Source organism: Rhodnius prolixus, unplaced genomic scaffold, assembly GCF_049639745.1.
Source record: "Rhodnius prolixus isolate KJV_2025 unplaced genomic scaffold, Rpr scaffold_10, whole genome shotgun sequence".
Classification (NCBI taxonomy): Eukaryota; Metazoa; Arthropoda; class Insecta; order Hemiptera; family Reduviidae; genus Rhodnius; species Rhodnius prolixus.
Window position 1 is genome coordinate 9,458,525 of NW_027411615.1, and position 24,064 is coordinate 9,482,588.

General features: G+C 33.3%; 1 protein-coding gene and 1 long non-coding RNA gene across 4 annotated transcripts in view; both read right to left on the reverse strand.

Moving 5' to 3' along the window:
* LOC141456711 (zinc finger protein rotund-like) overlaps nucleotides 1-24,064 on the reverse strand; it is a 601,670-nt gene that overhangs the window by 481,285 nt on the left and 96,321 nt on the right. The gene's annotated exons all lie outside the window — the stretch shown is intronic.
* Nucleotides 240-17,248, reverse strand: LOC141457019 (uncharacterized). The gene is made up of 3 exons (XR_012460163.1): nucleotides 17,118-17,248; nucleotides 7,167-7,213; nucleotides 240-1,019 (listed from the first exon to the last, which is right to left on the reverse strand). It is a non-coding gene; the product is annotated as an uncharacterized lncRNA (long non-coding RNA).

Sequence of the window (24,064 nt, forward strand, 5' to 3'; positions counted from 1 at the left end):
CGATCTAGAAGAGAGTACGAGGCATTCAAAATATGTAACAATCCTGTTATAGCTGCAGAATGAATGTTCTTCAATACTCCAATAAATGAAATGTTTTTAAACTGTAAAAACGCATGCGAAAAGTCGTAAACTAATCAATTACTTGCCCTAAATCAAAATTTAGGAAAAATTCACTGATTAATGATTGATTACTGATTCAAACTTTTACATTTTGATTTCTTAAATTTCTTTTTACATATGTTTATTTTATTAACTAAAATTAAAAGTTATTACTTGAAAACATAAACAGGAACACAATTTTAATTACAAAACTACTTCCATAAACCGGTGATTATTTTAATAAAATTAATTCTTCAATCATTTGCATATTATCAATAACATGAGAAAATTAAGTGCATATTTATTTATAACGTGAATTTGATTAAATGCCATTATAATAAATTATTGACCACTAGAATAATCATCAAATCGTATAGATAATAATGTAAAATAAGTTAATTTAAATTAATCAAATAGCTTAAGAAAGTTTGTATTTAATTTAAGTATGCTGTTAGCTTTTTGAGAATACATTCCTCTAAATCTCGTGATTGTTTTCACCACTAGTTCACTACGAAGATACACACATTTATTTATATGTTCGGAGCTCATTTGAATTAAAATAAAAAATCGCAGTTGTATTTCGCATACACAATGTATAATAATATTCCTCTTTTTACTTCATTTACTTGTACATAATTTACATTCTTGGTGGCTGAAGAGGTCGGCACAAATATCTCCAACTTATGTTACGACTGGACACAAAAAGGATGAATGTACTTTCTTTATCAGTTCTTCACTTCCATTGATTTGTGACTCCCTCTACTCTAACAGCTGACAGCTTCTTTTCTAAATAGTTGATTAAGATTTCATTCAGCGACAAGAGCGTTCCTCTATACATCCATTAGTCTCTCCAAGTATTTTATTCATTCATTTCAAAATTAAGAAAGTTTTTTTAGGTTAATTATAAATTTAAGATTTCCCTGCAAAATGTTAGAAGCATTGGATTTTAAAAATAATAACAGATAATTTATTGATTACAAACTTAAAATGTATTTTTTTTTTTTTAGATTATTTATTTTCTTAACTGCAGTATATTTTCGCAATAAGTGAAGCTGATACAACATGATACACAGAATAAACATGAGTAGCATAAGGGAAGGATTCACTCATTGGTGAAACTCCCAAAGAGGTTCAGTTCACTATTGTCCACTGGCACTTACTTCCGGTGGCGCTTCAACCACCTGCGAGGATTTCCTGGTAGAATAGCAAGTTGTGGAACTAGAGGGTTAGGATATGAGGAAACTGAGGCTTGGAACTTAACGTAACGGGATCTTACAGCTTCAGAAACATGAGGAACAAGGATATCTCGGTGCAAGGTAGAATTAGATACAAAGAAAGGAGCATTTGCGACTCGACGGAGGAAGGATTGGATTCTTGTAGATATTGGAAGCTTTGGCTGAGCCCCAAAGTTCCATTCCGTATGTACAGACAGGTTTCAGTATCATTGTGTAGATAAGTCGTTTATTCTTTAGTGAGAGTTTAGATCTGTATTAAAATGTATTTAAGTTAATTTATTTAACTTGTAGAAATACATAAATAAAATAAATGAGGCTTACATAAGTTAAACGAACTAATTTTGAACTGATAATCACTGTACCATCAATAAGAACTATCTTAAAACCGCCAAATTCTCCTCCAATCAATGGCTCAGCGAAAACAATAGCTCATCGCGTTATTCTCTGTTTTTAACTATGATAACTCCGTGATAACTCCGTTTCAAGAAATTTGTTGAACATTATGCCGCTTAATCTTTGTAAAAAAATGTAGAAATTGCTCTCGGCTTATTGTCATTACCGATAGGTTTTCGGTTTGGACACCCCAATTTAGTGCACTGAACTCAGTGAAGAACGCCGACTTTGTTTGCAGCAAAGAAGTCGAAGAATTCTGCTGAGGTGCGTCTTAGCGTGACACCGACCCATTCTATTTTCTTTTCTTCAACTTCTTCAAGATAGAGCCAGAGAAAGCTCTTTGATCAATAATACATTCGCCCATTCTTCAGCAGTACAACTTTTTATATATTTTCCCCCCAGCAATGTCCACTTGTAGAGGTTATAGTTTCCCCAGACAATATGAGGCCTATTCTTCGCATCTACGAACTAAGTTAATTATTACATGTATCCACCTCTTAAACAAGTAACGTTGATAAATACTTACCATAGTTATTGCTTGTTATAACTAGAATAATTTAGTTTTTAAAAAATATATATATCTCTATATATTATTATATTTCGTTCCATGAACGTTTGATTATTAATAACCAACATCTTAATGGGATGCAGCTTGCATGTTTCCGGCTTAAATGCTGCATTCTATTGCATAAATTACGCTATTTTTTGCTCTAGTTTTTTATTGTTTTTATTGTTTAATGTACTTATTTTCTTTAAATGCACCTTTACGTTTCACTTTTTTTAAAAACATCTAATTATTGACTTTTTTTTACCTAATCTTTTTTCAGTTTTACGTATTTTATTGATACATTATTAAAACTAATGATCTAATACAGAAGAAACTGTTTATTGTCAGTCGTCAGGTATTGTAATCAAGTAGATTAAAAATAAAGTATTTTAATAAATGATTATAATAGTTTTTATTCTCGAGTATCTATTGGTTGCAAATAGGCGAATCGTACTAAGCTATTGTGTAATATTTACGGATAGAATATGATGTGACGGCTTGTCCTTGCAACTAGGTAAAAACTGGCATTTTTGTTACAGGGTGCTGATCAAGAACAAGATTTGATTGACTAAATCAGTGACAATGAACTTTGTGACGCAAAATGGAAGTTTGGACTTTGCTGCTGTGAAGCAAACGCTGACAAATAATGTCTTTTGGATAAATTGTGAGGATAAAAGCAGAGAGAAAGAGAGAGGCAAAATGAAATAAAACAGAGAGGAAACGATCTACAAAACGCGTACACCCAATTTGAAGAATAAAACGGTGGACATTTCATCTCTCCCTTCCACCTCAGTACATTGTTCTCTCTCTTTCCAGTACAGACAACCCTTTTTTTTAACAATAACTGTCTAGCCTCATTCCCTTGGAAGAGAAATAACACAGAGGAATAAAGCCAGAGGTAGTGCGAGCCCAGCAAAACAGTGGTGCCTGTTCTGCAACACTACTAGTGGGTGGTAGAGAGGTAGGAACGATGCGATGGTCGCCGAAGGTTGTTTGGATAATGTTGAACAAAAAAAAGGAAAAAAAAATACATTTCCCAATCTAAACAGTAACCATCATCCTCATCTTTGTTTTTCTTATTCGGCGGACGGGAAAATGAAAGAAAAACAACGTATAAAGATAGAAAAGTAACGACAGAAAACTAACTAAAGTGGAAAAGAATTGTTTTCAGTTTACAAAGTAAAACTTCTTCAAATGAAAGCAAACATAAAACTTTAAAAAACTCTGTGGATAATTATGTTGAAATAAAAATAATAAAATTAGAGATAATATTATAATAGCCTAATTAATTAAATGGAATGATAATATTATAATGTGTTTGGATGAGCACTTTATATTGTTTTTTACTTACTCTAACTAAATAAGGAAAGAATGATGATAAAAAGTAGTTATATTAAAAAATGGACTATGGGTATATATTTATCAAATATCTTGAAAACTAAAAATCCGCCGGGAGCTGAGATTTTAAATTTTCATTTAGCCCAGCCTGAGGACCGGACTGTACTTTGACGATCCAAATCTTCCCACTGAAAGTACCACTTTTCTGGATGGATTTTTTGAACATTTTTGAGGCTAAAAAAATGGCATCCATTTTTAGAAAAAACAACAACAACTCACGATGGTCTACAGCTTTTATTAAAAAAATATGTCCTTCAGGTAAATTCTGGAATACAAAGGTTAGTATTGTCCCTTCCAAATTACTTTGTAATGAACGGTTGCATGCCTTATATTAAAGAGGAATAAAGGTGTGGCTTAAATACCGACTAATGTGTAGTGTGAAATGAGGCTTCTCAGAAAAAAATAACAGATTGACGAAACTCACCAATTAACAATACGAGGTGTAGCTATTAAATAACGAGACTGATGCTGCTACAGAAGAACTGTGCATGCGCTAAATCCTAACGACCGACAGCTGTGCAGCGAAAAGCCTTCACTTTCGATTTCAGCGTCTCACATGTGTTTGTAGAGAAATCTGTCTGACCGGAATCGTCGTTTGTGTAAGAGGTGTTAGTCGAAAACATGATACTATACACATGTAGTAGAGCAACGAATTGTCATGAAATTTCACATGAAACTGGGTAAAACCGCTAGTAAAACTTATCTTTTATTAAAAGAAGTTTATGGCGATGAATGTTTATCACGTTCGCAGAAGTTTTTGAGTGGTTCAAGCTTTTCCAAGATGGCCGAGAAGACGTCGGAGATGATGACCGCCCGTGGGTCGCCCTTCCACGTCCAAAACGGATGAAAATATCGATTATAATTAATCAACACTACTAACGTGAGGTGCTTGCTAAACTCCGTGAAAGAATAAGGAAAAAAACGACCCGATTTGTGGAAGAACAAGGCATGGGTTCTCCAAGACAACGCGCCAGCTCACACTGCATTGTCTGTCAAGAAGACGTTTCTAGCCAAGTAATTTGGCAAAGACAATACCTACCCTTATATTCCAGAATTTACCTGAATAAAATATTTTCTTAATAAAAGCTGTAAACCACCGTGAGTTGTTGTTTTTTCTAAAAATGGATGCCATTTTGTTAGTCTCAAAAATTTAATAAAAATCCATCCAGAAAAGTGGTACCTTCAGTGGAAAGATTTGGATCGTCAAAGTACAGTCCGGTCCTCAGGTTGGACTAAATCAAAATTTAAAATCTCAGCTCCCTGTGGATTTTTTGGTTTCAAGATATTTGATAAATATATACCCTGAGTCCATTTTTTAATAACTACTTTTTATCATCATAATACTTTCCTTATTTAGTTAGAGTAAGTCCAAACACATTATAATATTATCATTCCATTTAACATCCCAGTTTATAAGGCCATCCGCCTTATTCGCCTGACCTAGCCCCATGTGACTTTCATCTGTTCCCTAAAGTTCAAATCTGCATTAAAAGGAACACGATTTCAGTCCGTTGAAGCTGTGAAAGAAAAAACGGCACGCGTCATGCAGGAGCTCACAGAAAAAGACTTCCAGCACTGTTTCGAACAATGGTAAATTCGCATGGAGCGTTTTAGGGATAGAGGAGGGGTGTATATTGAAGGTGATAATAACTAAATATGTATAAATTTAAAATAAAATGTTTTATAGCAATAGTCTCGTTATTTAATAGCCACAAGTAAGGCTAGCCAAGAATTACGACGGAGGTGTCACTTTTTAAGAAAATTGATTAGAAATGACCATCCAATATGTCCTACAATGTTAAGGATGCTGGTATAAAAGCACCCAAGGATTTAGACAGCTGACATAATCAGCTGTTAGGAAAGCTTTTCTAAACAAGACAGGAATGGGCAGGCTAAAATAACGGAAACCTTAAAAGGGAAAGGTTTATGGTAAAAGAAGAAAAGCAGAACATTCAGGCTGAAGGGTACTAAAAATGCGAAGGCTGTAGGGTTGAAAGGGATTTGATAATGATGATGAATTAATGATTTGCTCATCAGGCATCAGTCAAGAGAAATTTATCTTTAATAATGCCTTATTGATTTCATCAAGCTCACAAAAAGAACCTTTCCAATTTGACTTTTCATTTTAGCTTTTTATTTAATCCTATACTCGAAGGCCAATCTAAAAATTAATTGGGTAGTATTTTACAAACATATGTCCAACTTTAAATGATCAAAGACATAAATGTTCAAAGTGCCCTCAAGCTAGTATTGACCAAGCGTGATTATGTCCAGGTGTAATGCATTTATTAAGCTACACTGGCTAGCCTGTTATAACCTAACAACTTCTGTTTATGTCCGCCTTATATTTATGTCTTTTCATTCTTCATCTTTCTTGCTCACTCATTCCCCTTTTTGTCTATCGCTACTCGCGTTATTCTCGGCAAAAAGCAGGGAGGGAGAAGGCATAAAGATGTTCTCATATTTAACGATTATGTGTAATGAGAATGCTATTAAAAGGTATAATTTAAAATTTTGCTATAAAATTAAATGTATTATGTAATAATACGTATATATTTCTTTTTAATAATATAATTGTGATTTAATATTAGTATTATTATTCGAATATTAATAATTTCTCTTACTTTATCTAAAGGAAAGTATTGTAATCGTGTTAAATTATCGATTTCGTGTATTCCCTTCTTAGAACATTCGTTCCCTACCCCAAAAAATATGTTTTTCCAAAATGTTTGTTCAGTATAATTCAAAATAGAAGAATCGCTGAAAATTCTGGATTAGAAGCTACCACCAGCCATTTTACTCCAATCATTTTCCAGTTTTTCCTTAAATTTTCTCGTAAAAAAAACTTCCACGATTTTCTTTAAGCTTTCCACACGTATTGTGCATAAGTTAGATAACATTATTTGAAATATTTTTCCGAGAAAATGGTTTTTCTTTTAAGTTACATTTCATGTATTGAATATACAGGATATGAGTAACCAAAATTACAAACTTAAGAAAAATTAAACGGACAGAATATACCATTTCACTAAAAAGATTTTTGTAGTATTTAGAAATTTTTTTTGAGCCCAGAATCTTTAAAATGGACAATTATAATATAGATGAAGAGTCTTATGTTTTTAGTTATTCCTTTAAAAGTTTATATTTAGTTTACCGCAGTTAGTTATTGTAACTTACGCTGGTTCCTAAGTTAGAGTTAATGCTAGCCATTCTACTCTTAGTCAGTAATATTATCTTTTATTCTATTTCAGCCCTTCAGCCTTCCTAACCTAATCTCAATATTCCGCTCGTTCCTATAAATTAATAGCCACTTAAATCTCCTTTCCGTGGCTGTACCCATCGACAACAATCTCATTAACAGCTAACGTCAAAAAATCAAATACAAACGTCCAACTTTTAATATCAATGGTACCTCCTTCTGGCAAAACTCAGCGATTAAAATAGTTGTTTCTAAAAGTTATTAATCAAAAAATCAACTTGAAAAAACAACGTACTTACAATAGTGTAGCTCAAGTTCAAAGAATCATCATCCCAAACTTACCTGTAAACAAAATATTCATTTAATAAAAAAAATATCTACTATTTTTTTAAAAAAATGCACAAGTCAAAATAGATCTTCGAAGAGTAAATTTCAAAGTTTGTTATAAATAAGAAATTTACTTATAAAATAATCAATTTCACCACAATCGCTGTCTGCGACATTCGCAGACGATAAAGATGTTCAGACCACGTTACAGTGAACTGCTCACTTACAGACTTTAATATAAATGCCATTCAGCAATTGGGCAGCAAAAGAGAATCAAAAATCAATAGTCAGAAAAGTAGAGAAGCGATATTCAGTGTTCGAAAACACGAGAACAACACAGGCAAGCCTTAATCAATATATTGTGCCAAACTAAGATGATTATTGGATAGAAAATAGACAACGTCCACAATTTGAAATTAATCAACTAAAAACCATAATGAGACCAACACGACCGTGTAGTTGTTGAAGTTTGGGGATACGCCAAAACTCCCAACCCTCAACAGAATATAGATCTTTCAGTCTAAACTGTAACTATAGTTACATCACTGAGGCAGCTTTACGATGTTCTAATTCTTAGGGCAAACATAGACCTTTATACTATTGCCTATTGTATCCAATACAATTAACTCAAGACGCAAAAACGTGCACGAAATATTAGCACAACTCAATCACCCTCTTAGAGCACATCTAGTCCATTGAGGAGACTGAAAAGGATGTCACCTAGAGGTATCCTTGGCAACTGAACGATCTCGACGATGGAGTATCAATGGATAGCATCTTCAAGACGACTAACATAGTTAACAGTCTCATTACTAAACAATGGCCACTATTACATTTGTTACAGATTTTACTTTTACAATTAACACTTAAAAAATAATAATAATAATAATAAACATTAAGTTTTATTAGCGAAAAACGTAAAATTGTAAAACTCATTTGTCTTCATTCACAATTATAATAAAATGTAGAGATTATTCACTTATTATGAAGCATTTATCATTGATAAAAATCACAAAAGCACAGAAGTGAGTAGTGTTCGATTTTTCTCTCGGCCACCCACGCAACACCTATTCGATTATCGATTGATTTGCCGCATTATATTCTAGATTTTTAGGTTAAACATAGTAATGCTGTAGTTTCATGTCCAATGGAAATACTGGAATTTCATTATCTGAAATTTCTCCTCATGAAGAATGAATTTCTCCTCTTATTTCTCTTCCAGCTATCTAGACTCACATGACTTTCTCTTACTACTGTTAACTCACAAACTGTATTCAAACTCCAAAAGTTGGATTCATATTTAATTCTCCTTACTTTAAAAATAAACTACTTTTCCATATTGCTGAAAATTTTGAATTTAGATACATTCCTTTGGTGTATGAGAGATCCTCTTCAAATTATGATCCCTAAAAGAAAAAAGGTTTAAAACTGAACAATAATTAACTCTTTACATCATTTACCCAGAACTGAACGCTAAAATAGCCACATCTGGAAAGGCTCAACTAAAAATGAAAAGAAGTTATATTCTATATAATTCTATGAAGATAGATGAATGGCTGCAAACTGAATGGACTTAATATTAGAATTAGACTATAAAACGTCCCCGCTAAGACGTTCAGTTTGATTTACCTGATTAGGTGCGCTTGATTCTTTTGGTAAATTTCTATAGAATCAAAGTGAAGGAGAGTCTGGTAGCCGCAATGAAAAGCAATTCAATGCACAATGAAGGACACACAGTCTAGGGGATCACAATGGAGAGTTTTACATGCGTCTCAGTCACGCTTCTGTAGCACAACACAAGTTTTTAGCTACCTTAAGTGTGTATGGAGGGGGGTGAGGTAGGAAAAACTACATTCTAAAAGACTTTTCATTCACCATGCACTGGGTCCGTAACAGAGAGAGGCTAGACTAGATGGACTAACACAAAACTGAATCTCAAATCTTTGTTGTAGTCAAGAATCAACTCCTTTATATTGGAACTGAATATTTAGTTACCCCTAAATCCTACAAACGATGGGAAATATACCGAATAAAATATGTTCTAGTAGGTACATAATCGATCATTAAACAACAATATTGTAAGAGAAATAAGAGATGGTACTAAAATTATATTAATAATTTCACCTACAAACCCAACTTCCAATGAATTTGCATTATTTAAATGGTTTCAACCTAACTGGTGCGAATAACAGCGATAAAATTCACCGTCAACAAAATAAATGCATTAAATCAGTTGTTACTGAAGTTAGGTTAGTCCAAACTATGTAGGGTATAATTTACTGAACATTTAATTGTAAATATTTTCTTTACTTTAATAAATGAATTAAAATGCATAAATTAAATACTCTCAATTTTGAAAAGTAACATTATTAATTTAATAGATAAATAACCTTACTCCAACCGAGTTCCTCAAATTATCCAATCAACACTGCATTGCCAATGCTCGAACTTAGTCAGTTATTGCCAATGTGGAGTCATATTGACTCCATAATTTATTTTTATCTTTTTTTATATTGATTTCAATTTTAATAATAAAATTTGCATTAAAGGATGAGAAAGAATAGGAATTAAGAACGAAAAAACAAATATTTTCCACAAATCGGCTTTAACATTTCACGCAGAAGGAATTAACTTCAACTTAGGATCACAGTAATTTCTAGAACCCTGATTGACTGCCTTCTGATCAGGGACTTTTTCATTTTTTTAAATTATATTCACAATTTTTTCAATTACTGTGCGCTGTTGTGTTACGGATCGGAAATTACCCAATTCGCTGCAAGTTTTTTGCTGCATTCACTGAATCATTGTGTAAAGATGAGTGTAGCAACCCAGTTTATTGAGCTTCTCTTTGTACGATACCGCTGTAACATTTAGCTCAAAAAAGAATAAACATGAATGAATCTTGCTTTCGATTTTCATAATCTATGGAAATATAAATTTTATGACACTCAAAAATAGCAAGAGGAAATTCTCAGAATTCTTCGCGAGCAGAGGGTTTGAAGTAGAAGTAAATTTTCCTGTAAGAGCAAACCAAATTGGTAATCTGGTGTCAAGTTAATAACAGAAAATCTACTTATATTACCTATCAGGAGTCATAATGACTCCGATATATTTAAGTGTAATGCCAGTCTGAAGTCAAAATGACTCTTATGATTCAAAGTAAACTAATCTGCAAAAAGAAACTAAGAATTCCACGGTCTTCAGCTCGATACTATCAAATGGTGAGAGAGTGGGGATAGCATATCTAAGAGCATTTTGGGATAGCTATGAGATGTGGGGAAACAGAGACCATTCATATTTTTTTTGGAGTCAAATTTACTCCAGATTGCAATGCAGTGTTAAATACCATTCTGCGATAATTTTTCTTAGGTAATTTTGATTAAATGAAGAATGTCTTAATTCCCATTAGATAATCGCATTCGGGCAGTTATCAAGGAGACAAGACCTTTTTAGAACTACTCAAGATTAACGAAGAAACATTATCAGCACTTCCGGAAGTTCCATTGATAATAACCAGTTAAAAGAAATAGTTTCTTGAAGGTTATATTGACTAACATAAGTAGATTTATAATACAGTAACTAAAATATTAGTCGTTTTATAAATTTTGGGCACCTAAACTATCTCGCAAATAGTTATAGACGCTTGGACCACCCAAAAATAAATTTTGGCACCGAAAGTTAAAACTACTATCTCTTTCTAGTCAGCCAAACTTACATAATGTTTGTGTTCGTTACGTTCTTTTTTTATAAATATGATTATAACAAGAAAAAACTAAAATGTCCACATGATACTTTGTAACATTTTCATTAATAGCATTAATTAAAAAAATAAAACAGATAATTGTGTTGAATTAGGTTCAAAGATAAAGCGTTTACTGCACTGAGATCGCCGAGCTAAGATGTATTGTGGTTCAGAGTTCCATTAATGTCTTGTATTGGGTTTGGATAAATTTTAAGTTAATTTTTAGAAATTGCTAGAAGTGGGCTTGCCACTTCTATCTTCTGAAGTTGATTGGTTGGATTCATTTCTTGAAATTCTTTCACTTTACTGTAATGGAACCAAGATGATACCCACAATTCAACGACCATTTCTCAGTTCTTCCTAAAGATCTGGTTAATTTCAAAGTAAAAAGTAGAGTCAAAGGAGGCACAGTAGATAATTTTTGAAAGATAATAATTGCAACTTCACAAAAAAAATCAAAATAGATGTAAATGAAAGGTTGATTTTCATAGTTTTCTATTATTATAGTTTCTGAGGCCCTCTGAATCCAAAAAACGTAAAGAACAAAAAAATACTTGAAAGTCATAGGAAGATGAAACTGAATACTGTGATAAGGAAACACAGGTGAAGCTAACTAAAACTTGCTGATCAAAAATATCATCATAAAGAAAATCCTTAGTTCTTGTTATATTATTAAGAAAAGTCCATTAAATTGTCTTTAATCTCGAATTAGATGGAAATTTCTGAAAAGAATGGATTTTCTAACCAAAATGGCAGCCATTAAAATTTCTTTTTCTCAAAAAATTTTGCTTTTACTAGAAAAGAACAGATACATTTTGATTACGAGACAAAATGGCCATTGTATTTGTGACATTCACAAACTGTACGATGGTCCCCCTATATAGTTCTGAGTCTCCGTTAATCCAGAGAGTGTCAGACGTGTGTCAGTCTTTTATTATTTTGTTGTCAGTTTCGATTGACTGTCAAAGTGCTTTCCTCTGCAAGGAGGTAAGTAACGGTTTATTTAGGCACTTCAATAATATTGACAATAGATTTCCTTACTTAAGTGAATGTATTGTTAAACAAGTAAAGAAAATAGATTAAATGTTTAACATCAATTTGTTGTTCTTAACTTTGGATTTTACTTAAAGAAAAGCCAATGGATCACAAACTCCGTTTAAATATTTTTAGAAGGAAATCTCATGGCATCATTCCAAACTTGACTAATTATTCTTGCCTCTGATTTGTCAATAAGAAATTCGTTTATTTAATCGCCTATTTTTTGAGGCAGGGCTTAACGTACAATTACCAATTCATAGACGGGGGTGGCACAACACATACTTTACTATCAACACTTTTTTATAACAAATGAAACGTAGCTATACAAGGGATTCAACTCGGGGTTTTCCACTTACAAAGTTACGCTCATAACCACAAGACAATCAATCGCTCCCTATTATTGAGTTCTTAAATGTCGAATATCAAAATTTTCCTATCAATTTTGGAGTTCCGCAGGAAAATAGTTTTGAACTATTTTATAAACAATTTACACTGCTGATCTTCTTTTGCATCCTTGATCTGTAACTTTTGAGGTTTGCTGATAATCCTGCTATTCCGTCTTCCCATCCTGAACCTATCCTGACCTCTAGACAACTTCAAGAACATCTGTCCTAAATAGAACAGTGGTGCACAAAATTGAAAAATAAGAGTGAATGAACCAAAATGTTTACCAACCACTTCTGGCTTTAACTTCCATATTACGTCGCTTCCTCTCATGACAGACAACGCTATCTAGAATTACAAATGGATAAACGCTTAACTTGAAATGGAGAGAATGGAGGAAACTAACAGACGATTTTCCATGCTATCAGGACTCTCGACAAACGATCTTAACTTACTTCAAAAAAACAAATTTACTTTGTACAAAACTTTACTGCAACCTACCGTCTAGAAGTGTAAGGTTCTGCTAAGCGTTCTAATCTTTACGGAATCCAATCCTTACAATCCAAAACTTAAAAAAACACCAATGCTCCTTATTATATCTCCAAAACAAAACCATAATTATCCACCTATCCATTTCCTTCGTGTCCAATCTGAAGAAATTCCGCTATCAAAGATTCCACAACTCCTTATCCTACCACCGCAATCCTCTTGTTCAAACTGCTTTCAAGCCTAACCTTACCCAACATTCCCGAAAGACGAATGAAGCGCTAATGGCCTCGTGATTCTTCTTCACTAATACCAACGTCATGAAGTGATACAACAGGGTATCTTCTTCAAATATCATTCATTAATTATTTTACAGCTGCAAAGAAATAAATAGAAATATAAGCAAAACATTGTATTATTTAAAGTGAAAAAAAACATAAAAGTTTTCTAGAACATTTTTGTTTGTTACTTCTGAGATATTTACTGTAAAGTTATTAATATCCTCAAACTTAGAAAAAAATTCAATGAAATATACCAAATTTAAAAAGTTCCTCCTAAGAAATAACAGTAAAGCATTCATTAACGAAATTTCTATTAATTACACAACAATTTAAAAGGACTTTACAAAACAAAGAAGAACTCTGTAAAAAATGTAAATTGAAATTTTGCCAATACTAAGAGCCACCTAAGATATGCAATTTGAGGCGTTGCCAATATTTCTAAAAGTTTTGATATCAATAAAGTTATTCAATTTACCATAAAATAGTTGAGTGGAATTTCAAATAAACCAATCTTCTAAGGAGTAAAATTGAAATTGCCATTGAACGGAAATATTATTCAAGTAAATTGAAATTAACCATTTTACAGGATATAATTTTTATATTGAAATTGAGTTGTAAAGTCGTTGCTTTGAATCTCAGCACTGTAAACTCAGTGAATCTGGAGCGTGAAATCGTCTCTAAAATTTCTGAGGCATGAAGAAGAGGAAAGAGAAGATTTCTGGCAGATCTTTGTATTATCATTCAAAAGAAAATTAGAAGGACTTCAGCAAATATTCATCCTTGAAACTTAATGTCTTCAAGGAATCATTAGGGAAGTAGAAACAGTTTCGGGACCTACTCTGTACAACAAAACTCAATAGTCCCAAATTACCTTCAGTGGGTGTACGAATGTTAGTGAGAATGTGAACTGATTAGCTATTAGCCAGTGGCTTCACTTAAACCAAGTTGTTGCTTATACGAGGGCCGTTTGAAAAGTCCGTGCAAAAATAAAAACTACTTAATTTTTTGGGGTAAACCTTTTTTATTTTTCAACATAGTCTCCTTTTAGGCTTATACACTTCGTCCAACGCTGCTCTAGTTTGTTGATCCCTTCCGAATAATAGGATTTGTCCAAGTCTGAAAAATAGCCATTCGTTTCTGCAATCACCTCCTCGTTTGAATAAAATCTTTTTCCCGCCAGCCATTTCTTCATATTGGGGAACAAATAGTAGTCCGGGGGAGCCAAGTCTGGAGAATAGGGGGGATGTGAAACGAGTTGGAACCCTATTTCCATTAATTTTGCGACCACACAACTGCTGAGGTGTGAGCTGGTGCGTTGTCGTGATGGAAAAGGACTTTTTTGTGGGCCAATTGTGGGCGTTTTTCTTGCAGCTCGGTTTTCAAACGGTCCAATAACGATGAATAATATGCACCTGTAATAGTTTTACCCTTTTCCAGATAGTCGATGAGGATTATTCCTTGCGAATCCCAAAGGCAGTCGCCATAATCTTTCCGGCCGAAGGAACGGTCTTCGCCTTTTTTTTGGCGCAGATTCCCCCTTGGTAACCCATTGTTTAGATTGTTCTTTGGTCTCAGGAGTGTAGTGATGTATCCATGTTTCATCCACAGTGACGAAACGACGCTTAAAGTCCTGCGGATTCTTCTGGAACAGCTGCAAACCGTCCTTGCAACACTTCACACGATTTCGTTTTTGGTCAAGCGTGAGCAATCGCGGCACCCATCTTGCGGATAGCTTTGTCATGTCCAAATGTTGATGCAAAATATTATGTACCCGTTCATTCGAGATGCCCACAGCACTAGCAATCTCACGCACCTTCACTCTTCTGTCATCCATCACCATATCATGAATTTTATCAATGATTTCTGGAGTAGTAACCTCAACAGGGCGTCCAGAACGTTCAGCGTCACTTGTGCCCATATGGCCACTCCGAAAATTTTGAAACCACTTATAAACTGTTCTAATCGAAGGTGCAGAGTCACCATAATGTTTATCAAGCTTCTCTTTAGTCTCCTGAGGCGTTTTGCCTTTCATAAAGTAGTGTTTAATCAACACACGAAATTCTTTTTCGTCCATTTTTTGAAAATCACTCGACTTCCTCGATTCAAACGAATGCCAAACACAAAGAAATAGACCGATCTGGCTGAAACTTGGTGTGTGTTCTTCCAGGAGATGCTACTAACTAAACATAACCTCGATACGCGCCAGTGGTGCTATCTCTCTTACTTTTCAAACGACCCTCGTATCAACTACATCTGGCCCCGACGTAATAGTGCTCTCTGAATATTGTAAGAGTAAGTATCGCTAGCAAAGTAAGGCTGAAATATTCGCAGAAACTGAAAGAACACAAAACCACATCCCTTTAAAAGGAAGCAATGCTGCAAGACTTACTTACCCTGCACTGATAACGAAGTATACTGCAAAAAAACAAAATCAAGTTAAAGACGATTAAGGAGGCCATGAAAACAATAAATAACAAATTATCAAACAAAACAGAGAACAATAAAAATTGAACAGAGTATTGGTGCGAGACATTCTACATTTGGCCAATAATAAAAAAAAGATAATTTTTTCTTGCCTGAACTATGAACAGAATTTTGATGGTATTTGCACCTATATTTATACACAAAAATAAATAATAAAATGAAAGAGATTGATGAGAGAACATTCTTTGAAACATGTTATAACTTGAAAGAACATAAAACTTATCTCCTCTAGAAGATCTCCGATAAGGAAGCGATTTTATTAAGAGAAAGTGAACATCAAAAGGTGCCGCCCATTACGGAGTTCTGCCATAAATTGTATCGATTTAAACTTCACACGATAAAACACCAGTTTCCTGCGAATCATATTTTTCTTGTTAAATTATTCAAATTTCAAATCTATTCAACGAATAGTAGAAAAAAACATGGGTGCATATTCATTAAACAAAAATAACTAAAGTAAAATTTAACACAAACTAGAACAACATTTATTAAATGAGCTTCTTATGCAGTGACAGGTGCAACAAAAAAACAGAACAAAAAACTCGTATCATATTAGATGCACTTCAAAATCCGGTTAGTCTAACCTTTATCATTTACAACACTTTGTCTCTAAACATGTTTATATTATATTTACTTTTTTATTACGCCAATAAATATACGTAAATATATATATATTTATTAATATTTTGCATTAATCTTGCATAAAGTTATTTTATTAAATTATCGTTGTAAATAAAATTAGATTTTAACGATAATGTCCAAAATGACAAAAAAAGCCTGTAAAGAAATAAAAAATTGAATTTATTTCTTGACAAAATTCATATTTATATAATGAATTATGTATAATTAGATATTTATATAATCTAAGCTAAAAACATAGTTTAGATTTTAATTTTCCTATTAGAGATATCATTGCAGAAAATATAAGTTTGTGTTATGTACGTACGAAGATAGGAGAGATACGTAACATAAGATGAAGTGAGCTTTTTATAAATAGCTGTAATAAATAAAATGGGCGTAAAAGTTACAGGATTTAAAATTTAACTTGGATTGGTGGGTAATATTTTTTTCAAAGATATATTTACAAGTTATTTGATTCTGTCGCACCAGCAACCATTACATTCCTACTCATGGTGAGCTTTTATCACTTCTCAAGGTTTTTTGAAGTCACAGTTTTTCTTAAAAACCACCTAAAACCAATTTCGCCAGAGAAAATTATGCATATAACCATGCATACTGATGATTATTCTTGTTAATTTGAAAAAATCAAAAAGTTATTTCTTTAAAATTAGTATTATTTTTCTTCAAAAGTTCTAGAATGTGTAGTTGGTAACCCAAGAAAATGCTGAAATAAAGATGTAGTTACTTTTCGTCTAAAAATAACTGAGCAGAATTAAATATTTATTATTACATTGCAGAAATCTTTCTTAATTAGTTGTTAATTTACAAATTATATTCTTATAAATTGGACTGCTCTTGTTTTATATAAAATCAATTATCTTACCCTAAGTACACTTTTTAAATGTCAAGCACATAAGATGTTGAACTCAAAATCCTTGATTTCCAAATGGCAACCAAATTTCACATACTAATGAGCATAATCCTTTCTCTAATTAAGTGAAGATTTACTTTCAATAACAAAATCACAATCAGACTTGATTGCCAGGAAACGAGTCAGTATAAAACATTAACACGTAAAACTGCTTAATTTGTATTCATTAATAGTAATTTAAACAACAGTTTAAAGGTTGGATTAACTTAAATTTCTTCGCTGTTTTTAATTATTTAAATTCATTAAAAACTCTATTTTTGTGTAAAAAATATATCATTGTATAGCAATAAATTAATCGAATTGAATTAAATAGATTTCTGTAAATAAATGAGATAGTTAAATTTAAGTTTACACGTTATAAACAATATGCACTTTCCGCTTGTTTTGTTGATAGTGCGAAAGACCCGTTATTCTGCATGACCGTAGAAATATATGCTCATGTACAGGTTAATTGGTTAGTTGGGAACATAGTGCTGGCTGTAGCCCTCTAATACTTGATTAAACATCGCTTCATTTTCCGATCCGATCAACCATATTAAGAGTTATGTCAGTTAGAACAAAATTTCTTTTAACTCAGTCATTTCATTCCATTATCTTTAAGCAAATCTCACTGAATAATTCGGTCTAGAATTTTCCTTTATAAATAAATCCATGGAATCCAAGCAATCCAATCACTATGGCAATGGATTAACGAAAAAGCGTGACACCCTGAACACTTGATATTTAATTACATTTTGTGGTCACTAGCACTGGGCATGCGCACTTTGCTTGACCCCTCTAGTAGTTTCCCGGCAACCTTTTTGCTTTCTTCACTCCTAAAAGAAATAAAAATGTCTTCAACATTTTAACGGACTGTTATTTCCTTTATAAATCACAACTGACGTCTTAAAAAGGGGGTTTTAAAGAATAAAATGGCGTAGAAGAAAAGTGACAGAATTACTTTTAAAAAAACAAAATCGATTAATTTATGTTTCCGTTCTGAAGAACTTTTAGAATTTTTTTATAAAAATTTGTTTTTAAATTGTCCTAAATTAATTACTGTTCATTATTTTTGGTGACTGATACATAGTTTCAATAGAATGAAAAACTAACTGCCAGTTTCAGTCATTGATATATTTTTATTATGCCGAACTTTCGACCTGGGGACTAGGTCATCTTCAAGGCTAATTTACAATGTACACGTCTGAGTCCATGAACAGGCAAGACAGAAGACACACCAACCCTTTAATGATGTAAAATACGTAGTACATTGTAAATTAGCCCTGAAGATGTCCTAGTCCCTAGGTCGAAAGCTCGGCATAATAAAAATATATCATGACTGAAAATGGCAGTCCTAAATTAACTCTAACCTTTCTTCTATTGTAGAAATAGGACGAAATATTTATTTGTCTCACATTATAATTATTACTCATGTTATTAAAGGGCGATTGGAAGTTCTAGAACGATGTTTTAATTTGAGACACTAAATAACGGAGCAATAACTTGGTGAGTGGACAACTAGGCTGAGAATTGCCATGTTCTTTGTTGTATCTCGGATGGAACTCAGAAGGCATTAACTTTCTATGTCTTCAGATCGAAATTGAATTTTAAAGCGTTCAAGACGGCGAAGAGGAAGTATATACGAGTATATCGTACAAGCAAGGATGCTCTTCTTATCTGGGTTGCCAGGTCATGTGAGTGGGATAAGTTGGAATAACGAGACGTTTCTCTTCCTTTTATAGTTCACCTTATTTCTGCAATAAGTGAAGCTGATACATGGTACATAGAATAAATGCGTGAATAGCATGAGAGGAGAATTCATTCATTGGTGGAACTCCCAAAGAAAAACAGTTCACTATCGTGCGCTGACACTTACTTCATTGAGATCACGTGGCCACCCGCGCTTCAGCCGTCTTAGAGTATTTCCAGGCAATGCAGTAAGTTGGGATACTAGTGGATTAGTATTAGATTGGTGATTGAAGTAAGGAATTTAATGTACTGGGATCTTGCAGCTTCAGAAACATTATGGTACAAAGAGATCTCGGTGCAAGGTAGAATTAGAGACATAGTAAGGAGCATTAGCGACTCGACGGAGTGTTTTTGATTGGAAGGATTGGATTTTTGTAGATATTGGAAGCTTTGGCTGAGCCCCAAAGTTCCATTCCGTTAAGTCCAGACAGGTTTCAGTATCATCTTGTAGGTAAGTCGTTTCTTGTTTAATAAAAGTTTCGATCGTTCGTTCAGAAATCCGTTTTAAGTCTAGTATGTGGATTCCTAGTTAGGCGTTTGTCCAAGGAGAGTCCCAGATACTTAACGTAATCTGTTGTCGGAAGAAGAGTGTAGTTTAGACTACAAATTAAACGCATTAAATAAAATCCAAGACCTTTGACAGGGGGAATCGAACACCACTAAACCAGCAATACATCTTAGCTTTGCGGGTCTTGCCTATTAACATGTCGGCTATTTGGTAGCGCCAAAATGACAATTAATACCATCATTATAATACAGAAGATATACCTCAGAGTGGTTCGAAACGTCCCCCCCCCCAATAAAAATTAAGTAATCAATTAATTAAAAAAGGTTTTTATTTTTTGGTTGTTGCAACAAACAAATATGGTAAAGAATAAAAATAAAAGAAAATCATGAGTGGAGAAGGCACCCCCAGTAATGTGCTTTGCCATACTGCTGTCACGATAAGAGTAGATCACGAGGCCATCTTCTCTTCAATCTCCTTAGAGGATTACCTCTCTAATGTGGAAGAAGATAGGTGTTCTATGAGAGGGTTAGGATGAGCTGCTGTAGGGGAATGAAATTTGAGAAAACGAGTGTAAGCAAGATCTGTAATAACGGGGATTTTGAGATCATTATGGATAGTGAGGTTAGATACATAGAACGGAGCGTTAAGAAGTTTTCGAAGTATTTTTGACTGTAATGTCTGGAGGCGTAGAGAGTTGGAACGCTTAGTCGATCCCCATACTTCGAAGCCGTATGACCAAATAGGTCGTAGTAACAACAGGTATAACAGAAAAAAAGGTTTAAGACAGAAAAATGGTTTTAGAGAGTAAAATTGTCTGCCTTCTTGATTATTAGTTATTAGTCAGCAATCACCAGAAACTGAAAATCCTATATTTAGTTAATGAAAACATTAGATCCTTACTGAGTCCTTTAAAAAATAAATAAATGAATGAATAAAAATAGAAAAACGGTTAAAAAATTTAAGTTATTAGGGTTCAATTTTCGACAACACTCATCATTTATTTGGTAGATAAAACGCTCTAGAAAATTAAATGTTCCAGACCATATGTAACTCGGCTTTTCCAACGTCCTCTGCTAGGCAGAGAAAAAACTTACCAATAAAACATAAATAAAAAAAATACAGAAGAAAAAAGGAAAACTAAAAAGGAAAAAGGAAAACTAGTCTTGGTACAGAATTTCTGTTGAAGAGCACGTAAAGGAATTTCAGGCTGCCATTCAACCGAGGGAGCACATTTCCCATTCGACACACATTGAGTTTTTATATATAGAAGAAAATTATGAAGTATATATATATATATATATATATATATATATATATATATATATATATATTACACATGTTGTAACATGTTGAAAAGAGCTTCCAACATCTCAGCTTGTAACAAGATTACCAAGTCTTATTTTATAGAAACTCTAAAACTCTTTTACTGCTGGTTTCCCATTTTAACTGCAACATATTTGAGTAAATTTTATCAATAATATTATTAAGGAAAAAATAGTAAATATGGTGTGAACACACTGTTATCACAAGGTTTAAATTAAATTGAATTTCATGGAGCTCAGGAATTTTTTTTATTAATTGTTAGATGGCTTCATTAGTTTTACTAGAGTCACTGTAATTGTTGGAGAATCAGCAGCATAGCTTACAAATGCTATAATTTTTTTAAAAAATAAATATTCTAGCATTTATGTAGGAATTCATGTCGAATTATTACATTTTCGTATCATGAATAACGACGCTCGAATGAAGACTACGTACGCTTCAGCCTCTTGCACATGTGCAGTTTTCACTACTTAGTTGAAAGATGTGTTGGGCAACAAATTGCTATCCATGGCTAGCGGCATTCAGAAATCTTCTGAATGAAAAGGGCAAAGAGGTCCGAACCTACATTTAGAAGCGCAACAAACCGAATATTTTTTTTCAACCCATCACTGCGGGTACAACATCCCCGAACTGAGTCATTCTTGATTTTTGAACTAGATTTCAGTGGTTTGAAAGAGAAAGTAATGTAGTAGTGAGAGAAATAACTGATAGAAGGTAGATTCAGAGTAAAGTAATATCATTTCTTTCTATTTTATATTGTGTTCAAAGCTACCCCACCTGTGGGGCAGATATTAACATTTGACAAACAAATTTTAAATTAGTAGTAAAGTAAGTAATCGCCTACTTTTTTGGCGGGGCTTAACGTCCAACTACCAATTAGGTGTCGTGGACGGAGGCGTCTAGTAAACATATACTTTACTGTAAATTTCTTTTATTAACCATTAAATAATAACCAAGTCCTAAGACTGGGAATCGAACCCAGTATCACATTGCATATTAGCTTTGCAGGTCTAAATTTTAAATTAAAAAAATATAGATATTTATGTAAAGTACCAACTGTTTATTGATATAGATCTTTAAGTAGACTTGAAAGTTGTAGAAAACAAAATAAAAAGGTTCAAACAAGAAAAATTATTTGGGACATGTAACGAAGCAATCTGGTTAAAGGAAAACATTTGACATAACAAATATGGGAGAAAAATTTAAGGAAAAATAATAAACAACAGTTTTACAAAACCTTGGAAAAACCAATCGAATTTCCCCGCTTGACGGATTTAAGGAACTGGGCCAGTAAGACAGGTTATTATTTCGTCCCTGCAGAGAAATCTTTTTTTCCTGAACTGCAAACATCTACTCGCTTATCGGAAAGTGTGCATTCTACCAGAAGAGATCTTTACGAGCAATAGAGTTGCAAGGATGACACTATACAACATCTGGTTCTCTCGTTAAGTACAACAGTAAGAATAGCCCATTTTTCAACTTCAGTAACCAGCCGTTTTAGATCATAGTAAAAAGCCAATGTTACAAAAACTTGTGTTCAGTGTTGAGCCCCTCTAAACAGAAATAATAACCCTCAAAACTGGACGCAGAGTTAACCAACACTTTGAGATTGGCAGAAACAAATTGTGGGGCAAAAGATACAAAAAGAGAGAACCTGCAAAAATCACATCTGATGGCCATTATTATCAGTTTTAAAATAATTCTTTTCAAATGATTTCAAGAGAAATCAGTTTTGGTAGGCGGTGATTTTAGAAATTTGAAAATGTTCATTCAAAAAGACAGTATGTCTACGTCTATGGCAATATTTCGCTTGTATATTAAATTTAATAGGTTCAAAGGATGAATTCAAATCAAAAATTAAACTTAAAAAAATGCAGCGATGCAACAATTTATTTATGAACTCAAAAGGGGAGCGACGGTACAGAAAATTTGTAAAGATTAAAACCTAGTCCTCTTTTTAAAATCAATTATGTATATATTTAAAAACGACCTAAATATTTAAGGATCAAATAGTATTTAACAAATGTTCAGTCTTTAAGGACGTATTAATTCTAGACTGAATTAGAAGAATAAGTCTCAGTAAAAGAAGCGTGCTTAACAGGACTGAACTAACTGTAAATTTCTTCAAGCGAATTAAAGCTACAGGTAAATTAAGATAATTATCTTGTGCAGGTTCACTGGGTTCGTTGCAACCGGTTTGATGCTGAATGCATTCTCTCGCTCTTTTTCTTCAAGTGGAGGCGATCAGTAATAAAAACGGTAGAGGAAAGAGGAATTTTTTTAGATGCTGTTTGAAGATGTAAACACGCTTTATAGAAGCATTAAAATATATTTGTAATTTAAACTGAGGCTTCATTTTCTAGAAAATAATGAGCTACCTACCATCAACCCTTGATGGTCGGACATAAATATATCCATAGATATAAATACTATAGACAGACAAAAGACCGATTCAGAACTTCGCATTACTCCAGTTCTCAAGTTTTAATTACTAATAAATCCAGAATAAATATAATTGTATTTTCTTCTTAAAATGGTTTACAAGAAAGTGTATATAAAGCATTACACCATTTATTACCGCATATAAAGAGTTCTTTACCGACAATAAAGTGAATTGATGATGTAAGGATAGTAAAGACGGGCGATAGCAGTGTGGTCCATGGTCCAGTTGTGATAGTAGCAATGCTGAAGAACATAACGTAGATCCACAGGCATACGATATCGAAAATAGAATGTGCTTCTGGAAGTCACGCAAAGGGATGTAACTTAAGGCTTAGGAATTCTTCATTACGGATCTTATTATCTGTTTTAGGACACATATTAAACAAGCCACAAAGCGTTTTGCGAACGCAGATGATCTAGTAATTTCTGATCTCTTCACAGCATTTTTGGTAATGAAAGAAGCCACAAATCGGATAGGCTTCAAAGTTATGATCTTGAGGCGAATAGAAGGAAGAGAAGAAACCATTAGTCGGTTCAAGCATCAGTTCCGGGCGGTGGACTCCTTCAACTATCCGAGCGGCGGTTGATATCATGGTGGAGATCAAGTCTTGTCAAGCGGATGAAGCTGGAAAAAAAAGAAGGCTAAAAAAATAATTGATAGTCCACTAAGTAAAGTAATCGCCTATTTTTTCAGGCGGGGCTTAACGTCCAACTACCAATTAGGTGTCGTGGACGAAGGCGACTAGCAAACATACTTTACTGTAAATTTCTTTCATTAACCATTAAATAAAATCCAAGGCCTAAGACCGGGAATCATATTAGCTTCGCAGGTCTCGCCTCTAACCGCTCGGCTACCGTGGCGCCTTATAGTCCACTATAAGAGGCATGCACCCAACAA